The sequence below is a fragment of the Mus musculus genome, chromosome 19, assembly GCF_000001635.26.
Source record: "Mus musculus strain C57BL/6J chromosome 19, GRCm38.p6 C57BL/6J".
Taxonomy (NCBI): Eukaryota; Metazoa; Chordata; class Mammalia; order Rodentia; family Muridae; genus Mus; species Mus musculus.
In genome coordinates, this window is record NC_000085.6 from 46,204,917 (window position 1) to 46,218,790 (window position 13,874).

The 13,874-nt window shown below is 41.0% G+C and overlaps 1 protein-coding gene and 1 pseudogene across 4 annotated transcripts in view; one reads left to right on the forward strand and one right to left on the reverse strand.

Annotated features, from left to right (window-relative positions):
- Positions 1 to 13,874, forward strand: part of Gbf1 (golgi-specific brefeldin A-resistance factor 1) — a 134,002-nt gene that overhangs the window by 52,408 nt on the left and 67,720 nt on the right. The gene's annotated exons all lie outside the window — the stretch shown is intronic.
- On the reverse strand, positions 250 to 989 carry Gm8974 (predicted gene 8974; annotated as a pseudogene).

Sequence of the window (13,874 nt, forward strand, 5' to 3'; positions counted from 1 at the left end):
TAACTGAACTTGGGTACTCTGCAAGACCAGTACTTAGTCTTAAGTACTAAGAGCCATCTCTTCAGTTCCATAAAGTAAAATCTTGACTTATTCATCCAGTAGTATGGTTGTCTTGTATAGAAGCTCAGATTCTGAATCAGAAAAGCTGAACTAACAGCATGTGAGTTATAGAATCAAGTAAGCACCTGCTGGCCACACTCTGGGGGATTCTTCATAGTCTTTGTCTGGGCACTATTTTCATTTTTTTTATTTTTTTTTAACTAAAAGAGCTGATGATTTTATTTTTACATTTCACAATATTAAGTGAAAACTGCACTTTTTTTGTATTCTTTCTCCCTCCAAAAATATTCAGTTAGGAAGGGAATTTTCCTTTCCATGCATCTAGTAAACACTCGGGCTCAGCACCAAGAGCTCCTGGTGGAACAGAACAAGAAATACAAAACCATCAAGAGCGCTTCTGCTCTTATCTGTCTGGCCGGGTCATGCCAGGCCGGGTGGGCACCATCTTAGGGCGGGCAGGAGGTCTCATCATGGGAGGCCCGGGCATCATGGGCATGTGGCCTCCCATGGGTGGTCTCATCCCAGGAGCTGGTCCCACGGGCATCATTCTGGACGGAGGGGGGCCCATCATTGGCATCATGGGAGGGCCTCCCATGTGGGACGCAGGCATCATGCCAGGCTGAGGAGGGCCAGGGAGACTGGGGGGAGGTGGGATCATGGCCCCTGCAGGCAGAGGAGCAGAGAACGGAGCGGAGGGATCTTCCCTTGTTGAAATGCAGCCGTTGTCTTGTCAATCAGGCTCTGGGCCTGCTCTTCCATCCATTTCTGGTAATAGTCTTTTACATTCTCTTTGTGTTTCCGACCACTGCAGTGTGTCTTCCTCACAGACGGAGAATTGTGGGTAAGATATGTATCACAGTAGTCACAATAAAACTTGGGCATGATGCTCCACAAGCCGTAGGCTACCCCGATCCCCGCCACCAGGAACTCTTATTTTTTCCTTATAGGTTCTACACATATAATATGTTTTTAAGTGTTATATTTTTATAGGGTTTCTGTGTGTGTGAACACAAGGGTCCCTGTATCTATATGTGTTTCTTGTGCTTTTTTTGCTTTTTTGTTTCATTCTATTCTAATTTGTTTTTATTTTATCTTATTTTTAAAAAATATTAGAAATTATTATTAAAATTATTATTAGATAAGTGCTTGGTTGTAATCAGAAAGGAAGAAAGAAAGAAAGAAAGAAAGAAAGAAAGAAAGAAAGAAAGAAAGAAAGAAAGAGGGAAAGGGAGAGGGAAAGGGAAAGGAAAGGAAAGGAAAGGAAAGAAAGAGAATATGGATTTGGAGAATTATTGAGTAAGGATCTGGTAGAAGTTGGTGGGGGAACCATAATTGGAATTTATTATATGAAAAAAAAGAAATCCATACCAAAGAGAATTATGCTAATATATATGTCCTTTTAATGGAAGGAGCTGGATTAAAGACTTTTGAAGATAGTTCTCTTGGCTGTTGTTGTATTGGTTGTGGGGCACACATGAGTGGGATATGCTGAGGGGCAGAAGCAGAAGGGTCACAAGTTTGAGGCTTAGCCTGCACTTCACCTTTAAAATGGGAGCCTGCGAGGTGGCTCAGCAGTTAAAGGACCTTGCTGCAAAGCCTGTCAGCTTGAGTTGGATCCTCAGAACCCTCAAGGTAGAAGGAGAAAGCCAACATCAGAGGATTGTCTTCTCACTTCTACATGTGCACTTCCACCTACCAACACACGAGAAAATAACATTTCTTGAATGGTTTTGTTGGCTGGTAGACTAGGTTTAAGATTATCCCCAAATGATGGAATATTTAATATATCTGAAAGACATCATAGTATTTTTCTGCTTAGGAAATAAAATCATCAGTAATTCTGCCAGGGAGGTGGTCAGAGTCAGGACATGCACTAGAGGCAGAGGTAGGCAGATCTATGAGTTTGAGGCCAGCCAGCACAGGCTAAATAGCGAGTGCCCCGCCCCCCAAGAAAAACTCAAAAAACAAACAAACAATCCAAATCCAAAACTCAATCTCAGCTAGGAGATCTTTGCTCCCATCCGTCTACCAGGACATCCAGCACTGTCTATAAACAATTTTGATTGCCACAACTCAAGGAGAAGTGTGTAGGTTCACATGTGCCACATATGTGTGTGTAGGCCAGAAAACAGCTTACAGGAGCCAGTTCTTTCCTTCAATACAATAAAAAAATTTTTTTCAAGAACTTGATATTTTAAATTTTCACATTTTGATCTTTTTTTACCCATTTGAGTTAATTTTGACATCTTTACTGTTAAATTTATAGAATTTTATAAATGTATAGAATTTTATTATTTCTAGATTATATGTTTAACTTTTTTATTTTATCATTTTATGTGTGGAAGTGCTTTACCTGTGTGCAGTGTATGTGCAGTGTCCTCAAAAGCCAGAGCACAGCATTTGATCCTCTGGAACTGGAGGTACACAGATGGTTGTGAGCTCCTGTGTGATGGGTACTGGGAATCGAACCTAGGTTCTCTGGAAAGCATTTAGTGCTCTTAACTGCTAAGCCATCACTCCAGCCCCAAATTGTATCTTAATAACTGTTTATATAGAAAATCCAGGGAAGCCAAACATGGAGGATGATTCCAGTAATGTCCTTCTCTTGCACATGAATATCTAGTTGCCTCTGGCTCTTGACTGAAATAACTTCTCTTTTCTCCTGACAGTCTTAGCATCTTTGTCAGAATCAATTGACCATAATGGCCCTGGTGTGAAACTGCTTTAATTGTGACATAGTCTCACCGTATTTCCCAGGCTGGCCTGCAACTTGAAATCTTACTGCTCCAGCCTCTGAAGTGCTGGGATTATAGGAGTGAGGTACCATGCCTGAATAAAAAATCTTATATTTGTTTCCTTGTTTGTTTGACATGAGGTTTCATATAGTTCAGGCTGGCTGCAAACTATTCAGCCAAGGGTGATCTTAAACTTGTGGTCCTCCCACCTTGACCTTTCGGGTTTGGGGTTACCAAAGTTCTGTCACCTGGTTTCCTGGCTAGAAAATCTTGATGACTTTCTACTATTACAGCTCCCTAAAGACTGATTCAGTGTTTCCATATGAATGCTGCTGTGCCTGAGGAAGAACATGCCAAGCTCTAAGGTGCCCCTAAGACAACTCTTGGCATACACTTCGGCCACTCACAGCATGCACAAACCTATATCCCCAGCTATTAGGTCATTAGTGATTCAGTAACTACCTCACTGAACTCTGTATCTAGTACTCTGAATTCTAGCCAGCATTGTTTTTTGATATGGTACCAGACATGGAACTCAAGGCCCCAGCAATTGTCTGTCTGTCTTCTCTCTCTCTCTCTCTCTCTCTCTCTCTCTCTCTCTCTCTCTTTCTTTCATTCATTCTTCCTTGGTTTTTCGAGACAGGGTTTCTCTGTATAGCCCTGGCTGTCCTGGTACTCACTTTGTAGACCAGGCTGGCCTTGAACTCAGAAATCCGCCTGCCTCTGACTCTCGAGTGCTGGGATTAAAGGCATGCGCCACCACGCCCAGCGTCCATCCGTCTGTCTGTCTGTCTTTCTTTCTTTCTTTCTTTCTTTCTTTCTTTCTTTCTTTCTTTCTTTCCTTCCTTCCTTCCTTCCTTCCTTCCTTCCTTCCTTCCTTCCTTCCTTCCTTCTTTCTTTCTGTCTTTCTGTCTTTCTTTCTGTCTTTCTCTCTCTCTTTCTTTCTCTCTCTCTCTCTTCCTTTTCTTTCTTTCTTTTTTTTTCTGTGTAGCCTTGGGTGTGCTGAGACTTGCTTTGTAGATCAGGTTGATGGTGTTCAACCATTTTCAAAAATTTGTGTAACTATACCTGGGTACTTTCTACTTGTGTTATGTAATTTTTAAATAAGTTTATGAGGTAGGGCTGGTTTTTTTTTCTTTTGTTACAGATGTGGAAATAAAGGCTTAAAAAGTTTTTAATTCCCTATTATCTCATTAGAACTAAGATTTGAATCTTAATTTTTCTGACTTCTAAGTCACTACCTTTAGAGAATATAATTAGATCTCCACCTGGATATATGATTGAGTTCCTTTTTATTTAATTTTATTTTTTTTACTTACTCATTTTATATTCCACTCATTGCCTCCACCCAGTCACCTCCTCCCAGAAACCTTCCCCCATTCTCCTTTCCCTTGAGTGGGTGGAGGCCCCCTGGGTAATGATTGAGTTATAAAAGAAACTATGGGACTGGAGAGATAGCTCATGGGTTAATTAAGGGCACTGATTTCCCCTACAGAGGACTTAGATTCAATTCTCAGCATCCACATGGTGCTTTATAACTGTCAGTAATTCCAGTCCTAGGGGGATACAATACCCTTTTCTGGCCTCCATGGCACCAGCCAAAATGCTCTTACACATAATTTTTGAAAAAGAAATAAGCTAAGTTCAACATAGTGGTACATGCCCTTAATCAAAGCACTGGGAGTCAGAAGCAGGTGTATCTTTGAGTTTTAGGCCAGTTTGGTCTATAGGGCAAGTTCCAGGACAGCCAGGGCTCCACAGAGAAATCCTCTCTCAATAAGTTAAATAAATAAATAAATAAATAAATAAATAAATAAATAAGTACTGATTGTAAATATATACAAATAGAGCACCAAGTTTTAGGCCAGTATATACTTGAGGGTAGAGTTGTAAGCTACATTTCAGATTTGACTTTTCCTAGTATATATTACAACCTAGAAAGGGGTATATACTGTTTTCTGAATACTTGCTTTACAACTAATAGCCTCACAATTATAGTCATTATCATATGAGACTTTTGAAGATAAAATCATCGGATTGCCAAAAATCAGAGTAAAAATTATAGCTCTGTATGGTAACATACATCTGTAATTGCAGCCCCAGGGAGACTGAAGCAGGACTGTCCACCTGTATCACATAATGAGTTAAAGACCAGCCTCAGCCACTGTGTGAGACCCTATCTGAAAACAAGAAACAAAACAAACAAAACCCCCAAATTCCTAACCAAGAAGACCTTGCCTGCTGTTGACTACTGATGGGTGGGGGGTGTGGTGGCACACCTTTAATCCTAGCACTCAGAAGCAGAGGCAGGCCAAAACAGCCAGAGCTATACAGACAAAACAAAAACAAAAAAAGCTGGTCAGGCAGATGTGATCCATGCCTTTAATCTCTGCATTCTTGAGAAACCCTGTCTCAAAAATCTAAAAAAAAAAATCAAAAAACACATACACACCGACCCCACTTCCCCCATCTTGATTACTGTGTATGGTTCCAGTTCTAGCTAGAAACTTTTTGTTTTAACTTGAAAAAATTTTTTCTTTTACCTTGAAAAATTATGATCTGGCAGTGTAGCTCAGTGATAAAAGATTTGCCTAGCATATGTTTGATTCCTCTGCACCACAACATTTAAAACCCTGAAAATTTTCAGAGAATCATTACTTCTTTTTTTTTTTTTTTTTTTTTTTTATATATGTAAGTACACTGTAGCTGTCTTCCGACACTCCAGAAGAGAAAGTCAGATCTCATTACAGATGGTTGTGAGCCACCATGTGGTTGCTGGGATTTGAACTCCGGACCTTCGGAAGAGCAGTCGGGTGCTCTTACCCACTGAGCCATCTCACCAGCCCTCAGAGAATCATAAGTTTTAGAACATTGTAATTCAAGATCATCTTTGTCGCATATTTTAATTTTTAAATTATATGGTGCAGTGGGGTGGGGATGGATTGCATCTCATGGTATGAATATAAAGGTCACAGTTCCCGCCTTCTCCCATGTGGACCCCAGGGTAACTCAGGTCATCAGGTTTGGGAGCGAGCACCTTTATCTGCTGAACCTTCTCAGCAACCCAGTATGGGTTTTTTTTCCCTAAAATATTTATTTAGTTATTTTTATGTGTATGGGTGTTTGCTTGCATGTATGTATGTGTACCATGTATGTACCTGGTATCCTTGGAAATCAGAAAAGGGTTTTAGATCCCACAAAACTGGAATTACAGACTATTTCTATCTGCTATATGGATGCTGGGAATTGAACCTGGTCCTTTAAGAGAACTTCCTAGGCCACCAATCCAGCCCCCAGGCTTATATTCTTGAATTAGATCTAAAGCTAGTCTTGTTTCTTCATTTAGTAAGTCACTGACCTGCAAACTGGACCACATGTCTGAAGTGTGGACAGCAGGTAAGTGCTGACATTTTGATGGCCACATCATATTTCAAGGATCTATGAGAAGGCCTATAATGACCACACAAAACTAGCCAAGACTCTCCTTGCCATGGACAAATGGGAGATGTTACTAAGTTTAGCTGACATTAAGCTGTAAATGATTTGAGAGGTGGAAGTGGATTCTCCTCCCAGGCTGTGTAGACTTTTCATTTAGTGTCAAGCACATGTGCTGTAGGTGGTTTTGTCCTAGGAAATGGGTTACCATCTCTCTTCTTTTCTTACATATTTTTCTACTATATTGGAAAATACATATGTATAAAATATGTTTTCCCTATATAGTAGAAATATAGAAAATATAGCTACTATATTTTCCCAATATAGTAGAAATACATAGAAATTATATATAGTGTATAGAAATTATATGAAAATCTAATATATTTTCCAATATAGCTACTATATTATAATAATACAGTTGCCATAGCTCTATTTGGACCTGTACATTAGTAGTTCCTGTTGGTCTTAGGTATCAAAGCCTTATTTACCCAAAGTAATACATCTGCTTATGACAAAGTCTGGTCTGTAAGCTCAGTACCTCAGATGTCTTTTTAACATACCTAATGACACTCCTCAGTTAGTGGTTAAAACCCTTCACACTGTGAATCAACCTACATACTTATTCCTCTCTTCCACTGGTTTCCTACCTTTTACCCATCCTGAGCTATTCAGCCCTTACCAGATGTGAATGTATTGGTGTTCCATAAAACACCCAAAAATGTCTAGCATATAAAAGATTCAGGTGTTAAACTGCTGTTTGAAAACTAGAATTCAAGCTTCAGGCTGGAGAGATGGCTCAGTGGGTAAGAGTACTGACTGCTTTTCCAAAGGTCATGAGTTTAAATCCCAGCAACCACATGGTAGCTCACAACCATCCTTAATAAGATCTGATGTCCTCTTCTGGTGTGTCTGAAGACAGCTACAGTGTACTTAGATATAATAATAAATAAATCTTTAAAAAAAAAAGAATTCAAGCTTCATTTGAGTTTGTATCCAGAGTATGCTAATATAGCATATGAGTATAAAATATAGCAGTTTTGACTTTTGAGGGGAATAGGGGAACTGAGAGTATAGTCAAGTGTTAGAGAACTTGTGCAGCATTCAGAGGCCCTGGGTTTGGTACCCAAAACTACAAAAAAATGAAAGGAGGGTGGAAATATTGCTCAGTGGTTGATACTTGACTAGCACGTGAGCTTGCGTTCAATTTCCAGCACAGCAAAGAAGAGAGAAGACCAGGAGGATGGGAGGGATACAGACAGACAGACAGACAGAGCAGGAGACTGAAACAGGACTGCAAGTTCCCAGGCAGCCTGCATTGACTTGAATTGAAGGATCATATGGTGAGAATCTGTCCTTTAAAGAAAGGAACGAAGAGAGGGAGGAGAGAAAGAAAGAAAGAGGGAATTCTAGTGACAGTCACAAACTTGGTGTTGTGTGACAAAACACACACACACACACACACACACACACACACACACACACACCCCAGGTAGGAATCCCGTGACAGTCTGGATATCATCTGCCCTGGCTAGTTTTATGTCAACTTAACCCAAACTAGAGTCATCTGAAAGGAGGGAATCTCAATAGAGAAGATGCCTCCATAAAATCTGGCTGTAGGGTATTTCTTAATTAGTGATTGATGGGGAAGAGAGGGGAGGAGAGGGGAAGGCCCACCCCACCCCATTGTGGGTGGTACCATTGTGGGCTGGTAGTCCTGTTCCTATAAGAAAGCAGTCTGAACAAGCCATGATGAGCAAGCCAGTAAGCAGCACTTCTTCATGGCCTCTGCATCATCTACTGCCTCCAAGTTCCTGCCCTGTTTGAGTTTCTATCCTGACTTCCTTCATTAATGGACTACTATGTGGAGGTGTAAGCCAAGTAAACGATCCCCAAGTTGCTTTTGGTCGTGGTATTTCATCACAGCAATGGTAATCCTAAACTAAGACACCAGCAATGTTCAGTTTGGTGAGCCAATGAGTTTTATTGGAGTTACTTACAGGATACGGGTGAGGGGGTACTTATAGGAGTAGAAATGACTCAAAGACAGCTGCATCACAAATTTCAACCCAGCATGGGTGACAGCTCACAAACTGGAGCACACTCCATACCCTGCAGGAGCTCAACAGGTTGGAGATGGTTCTTTCTTGGTGCCTCAGTTGGTCCAAACCTCTTGTAGGCACCTCAGCAGGTTTCTGCTTCTTCCGGGAGCTGCCCTGGTCTGAGAGTCTTCTCTGGAGCTTTGCTGCTCAGCTTTTCTTTCTTTTAGAGGGACTCTCCGCTTCTGTTGCTTACTCTGGCAGGGAGCGGCTGAGTGAATGTGGTCAGGTTCAGGGGCTTCCTGAAGTTTCTGTGATTAGTTTACTATCCTTCAGGAACTTCCCCGCAGGATGCAATGTTTCAATCTCATAGGAAACTGTTACTATCCCCATAGAAATTATATTTATACCAATGTTTTTTTGCACTGGAGAGATGGCTCAACTGTTAAAGGCTAGGCTCACAGAAAGTACAAACAGTACTAAGTGATAACAGAATGTGGATGGCCAGCTGAGATGCTCACATTCTGAGGGTGAATTGTAAATTGGAAAGTAAATTGTAAGTTGGCTACTTCTGTTAGAGATGAACTGCTATGAGATGAATTACTTTGAACCAGCAAATTCTGTGTCTAAGAGTATGCCTAAGAGTAATTTGTACATACGTTCACCAAAAGATGTGTATGAAAATGTTTATAGCAGTATTGTTTATAAGAGCTTCAAAAAATTATCCAAATGTCCATCAGAAATAAAAGAAATAAAATGCAATGGATTCTTACAGTACAATACTTCACAGCAATAAGAATTAATATGGACTGTATCATATAATACACATGAATTTTTTCTGTGTTGGTAAATGTTTTCAGTATGGAGTGAAAGAAAACCAAACCAAAAACAAATTGTATGATACTGTTCACATAGATTAGGGCTAAGGATACAGCTTAGTGGTACAGGTACGAGTCTGTGGGTTGACCCTCTAACGCTAAACAAACTGAAGAACTGTTTATATAGTGTAGTCAAAGATATCCTGAGGTGTTAGAAGTCACAATTGTGGTTTCTTTTAGAGGCTTTTCAAGTAGAAGAAATCATGATTAGGTTTTTTTGGTTCAGTAGTTTAAATTTGAAAAGTAAAAGTGAAAATTTATTGAGCTTAGGACATTATATACTTCAACTTAAACATGTTCTTAAAGGAACTGGAGCAACGGCTCAATGGTTAAGAGCACTCACTGCTCTTGCAGAGGACCCAGGTTTGGTTCCAGCATCATTGAACATGGCAGCTCCTAATTGTCTGTGGTGCCAGTTCCAGAGAATCCAATCCTCTAGAGGCACCTAAACACACATGACACACACATGTACACTCAGATTAAAATAGAATCCAATCCTCTAGAGGCACCTAAACACACATGACACACACATGTACACTCAGATTAAAATTCCCTTTTGAGATAGAGTTTCTCTGTGTAGCCTTAGCTGCCCTGGGTTTTGTTCTGTAGACCATGCTGGCTCAGAGGTCCACCTGCTTCTTCCTCCCACGGGTTGGGATTGCACCCATGCTCCACCACCACCTAGGTGAATGGAGCTTCCTCTGGGTGTTGTGGGACCAGCTTCGGAGTTCTTGCCCAAGGTCTGCTCAGGGCATGGGCCCAGACCGGAAGGAACCTGTGTCACTGGTTGGGCGGAGTTCCTGGGTGCCTCAGCTCTTATTTTTTTATGTCAGAATAAAAAGTGTCAATGGCTAAAAAGAACGTTGACAAAGTGGGAAGAGGTGTTTTTCATGCTTTCTGTTCCCAGAGAGGTTACATTTTTAAGCTAGCTTTCTAAGATGAAACTGAAGCTGTACCCGCCTGCTTGTTTTTCTTAGCCCTCATTTTTGTTGTTAGATCTTCTTGTTCATAGGATATGCTGCGTTAATATTTCCTGTCTGCCATGCCTGTATTAGCTGAGATTCCTATTAATCTGTGTTAGCTTTCTCTGGTGGGTCATTTCTATTACTGGCATCCCCCAAATAGAGATATGCATATCGATTTGTGTTCGGTGGTAGAGCAAAGTTTCTGAGGACTGGTAAACCCCTGCAGCAGTGTTAGTCTCGGGGATGCTGGAGATCTGGACAGAACTATGTGGAGCTACTGCTCAGCTGTGGTCTTTAAACCAAGGCTTTTCTTTAATGACCCAGAGCCACATTTGCAGTGAGGCTGAGGAAGGAGCTGCTTTTCTGTTTATTAGAGGTGACATGGGCAGCGGGGCAGTGGCAAAGAGGCCATGTTGCTCTTGTTAAATATACATCCCTGACAGTTGGATAATAGGTTCCAGGAAGTTCAGTGGAAAATTAAAACAAAGCAACATTTATAGCTGATTGAACTTGAAAAGCCATTTTGGTGTTGAATGGCAAATATGTGGACTTCAGCATTCCTAGAGCCTGATGCATCCTGCTGGATGGCCCTGTCTCGTGTACACGAGGGCTGGGCACTCAGCAGTGTGCAGGGTGCTTAGGGGGAAAAGAAAGCTTTCTGCCAGAAGTCTTCTTTGCATAGAGTTATGGAACACAAATTTCCCCCTATCAGGGAACATGGTTCCTCTGATGGTTAGAGGCCTATCTTGTTAGAAGGACTGGAATGTCTGGCAAGAGTCAGGGGATCTCTTATGTACTATAAATACTCCTAGTCTCCTACTGAGGCTGGATCTTCAAGCAGATTATTGTAGTGTATTCACATGACTTTAGCGTGGAAACACTTTGATATTGTCCCAGTTTTGTCCTAAGATGTTAAGATTAGAAGGCTTTGGATTCATGTGTGAGATGATTGGTTTACTTAGAAGAAAAAAAAAAGCAGTAGGAGATGGGAAGTGAAGGAAGAGTTTCAGGAAATAAGTGAAGAGAGACTTGAGCCTTTTTAACTGTCAAGGAAAGTATTTTGCTTTCAGTTGCATCCATTATAAGGGAATCATGGTGGCTGACCTGTAGTCTATGCATGTTTAAGGATCTTATTTGGAATAAACTTATTTTGCCTCCCAAATGATGATGCTGGTGCTGTAAGTAGAGACAACTGTTTCAGTTTAGCTTTCCTGGCAGATTCACCTCTGTCCATTCAGCTCTGAGCCTGGTATTTGCCCCAAAATCACAGAGGAAGACAGGTCTTCCAGTGATCTGACTTAGTTATATCCTAATGCTTTCTCAATCTGCATATTATACTGGCACTTGAATTTGCTTCTGAGCCAGATCAAATTTTAAGCTATGCCTTGTTCTGTAGGGATCTCAAGCTTGCTTTGGTAGTCTCTAAGTGGTGAAATTAGGATCAGGGTATAAAGAAAGGCTGGTTAGCTCTGTCCCTTCTTACCGATACAGTTCTTCCTAGTGTGTGCTCACTTTGGCAGACCAAGAAAGCAGTTATGAATGTGGATCAAAGAGTCACAGAGCTGGCTTAGCATTTTGTGTACACTAACAAAGAACTGAGCAGTGAACAACAGGTTTCATAACTTGAAAGCACATTCCATGTATGATATAAGTTGGGTTATTTATCCATTTTTATGGAAGGGTTACTACTGTGAAAAGCTTTGTGTTCTGAGTACACACAAGTAAATCCATATTGCAGTTAGTACTCTTCTTTCCCTGAAATGGGAAAGTGATTTATGAGGTGTGGGCTCTTATGTGAAAGAAAACAGAACTGGTTGCTGTGTGGGCCCATAAAGTTCCTGTGCCATCTCAGTGGTGTGGTTTACAAGAAAGAGAAGATGAGCAAGCTGGCTGGCCCTCCCTCACTTGGGCTCAGCTGCCCCAAATACTTGTGATATTGAAGGTTATTTATGAGCTCTTCTGGACTGGCATTCAGTACTCTCCATCCTGGTAGGTGAAGATTTGCAAGCAGAATGTAGAAACTCCCATTAATCTTTTTGGTCTTGTTGAGGATTTCTTGCCGACTGGAGCTACCATTGAAGAATGGATTGGCCTTTTCCACTGAACTGCAATGGCTCAGATTAATATTAATCCCTTTAATGCCGTAGTTCATGATATAGTCATTGGTGACTTGGAACTAATCCTATCCTCCTAACTAGTGTGATTTATTAAATACACATAGAAATCGAGTCTGAATACAGCTAGGCAGAATCAGCAGCAAATAAATACCTCTGTGCATCTGTATTAATGCTGGATGATTGGGGCACAATTGCAGTCTGGCTGGGGAGAAACAGGGCAAAAGGAAGCTGAACTCTCAGAATCAGTAGTATTTACCCATGCATAGCCCTTAATTTACATAGCAAAACTGATATAAACTCTTATACAAGAGAATAAGTATCAGTAACAATTTAAAAAGGAAAAAAAAGTTTATTTATTTTATATGTGAGTACACTGTTGCTGTCTTCAGACATACCAGAAGAGGGCATCAGATCTCATTACAGATGGTTGTGAGCCAGCATGTGGTTGCTGGGATTTGAACTCAGGACCTGTGGAAGAGCAGTCATTGCTCCATCTCTCCAGCCCAGTCACAAGAATTTTTAATTAATTCTGTGGATGTGAAATCAAAAAAGAAAAATCCTACATAAATACTTGAAAATTTTGAAGACAGGCTTAAATTAAGAAAAAAAATTCCTTAAAGTTAATTATTTGAATGACGAATGATTTCTCTTCTATGTTGCTGCTGCTTTTCCTCCTCCTCCTCCCTCCCTTCCCCTTCTCTGTCTCTTTCTGTCTGTCTCTGTCTCTGTCTCTGTCTCTGTGTGTGTGTGAAGTTGTCTCTGTAGCCCTGGCTGGCCTCAAACTCATAATACTCACAATTTTCCTGCTTAAGTGCTAGGAAAAAAATTAAGAAAAATAAATTATTATTTGAATGATTTCTCTTCTATGTTGCTGCTACTTTTCCTCCTCCTCCCCCTCCTCCTCCTTCTCTCTCTCTTCCCCCCCCCCCAGGTGTGGGCCATCACTTTTGGCTTCTTTTTTTTTTTTTTTTTTTTTTTTTTTTTTTTTTTTTTAGATTTATTTATTTATTATATGTAAGTACACTGTAGCTGTCTTCAGACACTCCAGAAGAGGGAGTCAGATCTCATTACGGGTGGTTGTGAGCCACCATGTGGTTGCTGGGATTTGAACTCCGGACCTTTGGAAGAGCAGTCGGGTGCTCTTACCCGCTGAGCCATCTCACCAGCCCCTTGGCTTCTTTTAATATTTAAGAGTAACTATTTAAGCCAGAACTCAATACTGGTAATACAGGACTGTACCTCCAGCATAGGAAGCAAGAAAAATCCTGAGTTTGAGGTCAGCATAAGCTACATAGAGAGACTAGTGAGGTGGCATAGTAGTTAAGAACATTTGCTGTTCTTGAAAGGATCCCTCCAGGCAGTGGTGGCGCACGCCTTTAATCCCAGCACTTGAGAGGCAGAGGCAGGTGGATTTCTGAGTTTGAGGCCAGCCTGGTCTACAGAGTGAGTTCCAGGACAGCCAGGGCTACACAGAGAAACCCTGTCTCGAAACACACACACACACACACACACACACACACACACACACACACACACACAAATCCCAGTTCAATTTCCAACACCATGTGTTAGCTCACAAGTTTTGAGGTTTTGTTGGTTGCGATGTACTGTAATGCTAAATACAGGCTCTGGTTGCCTCAGAGACAGG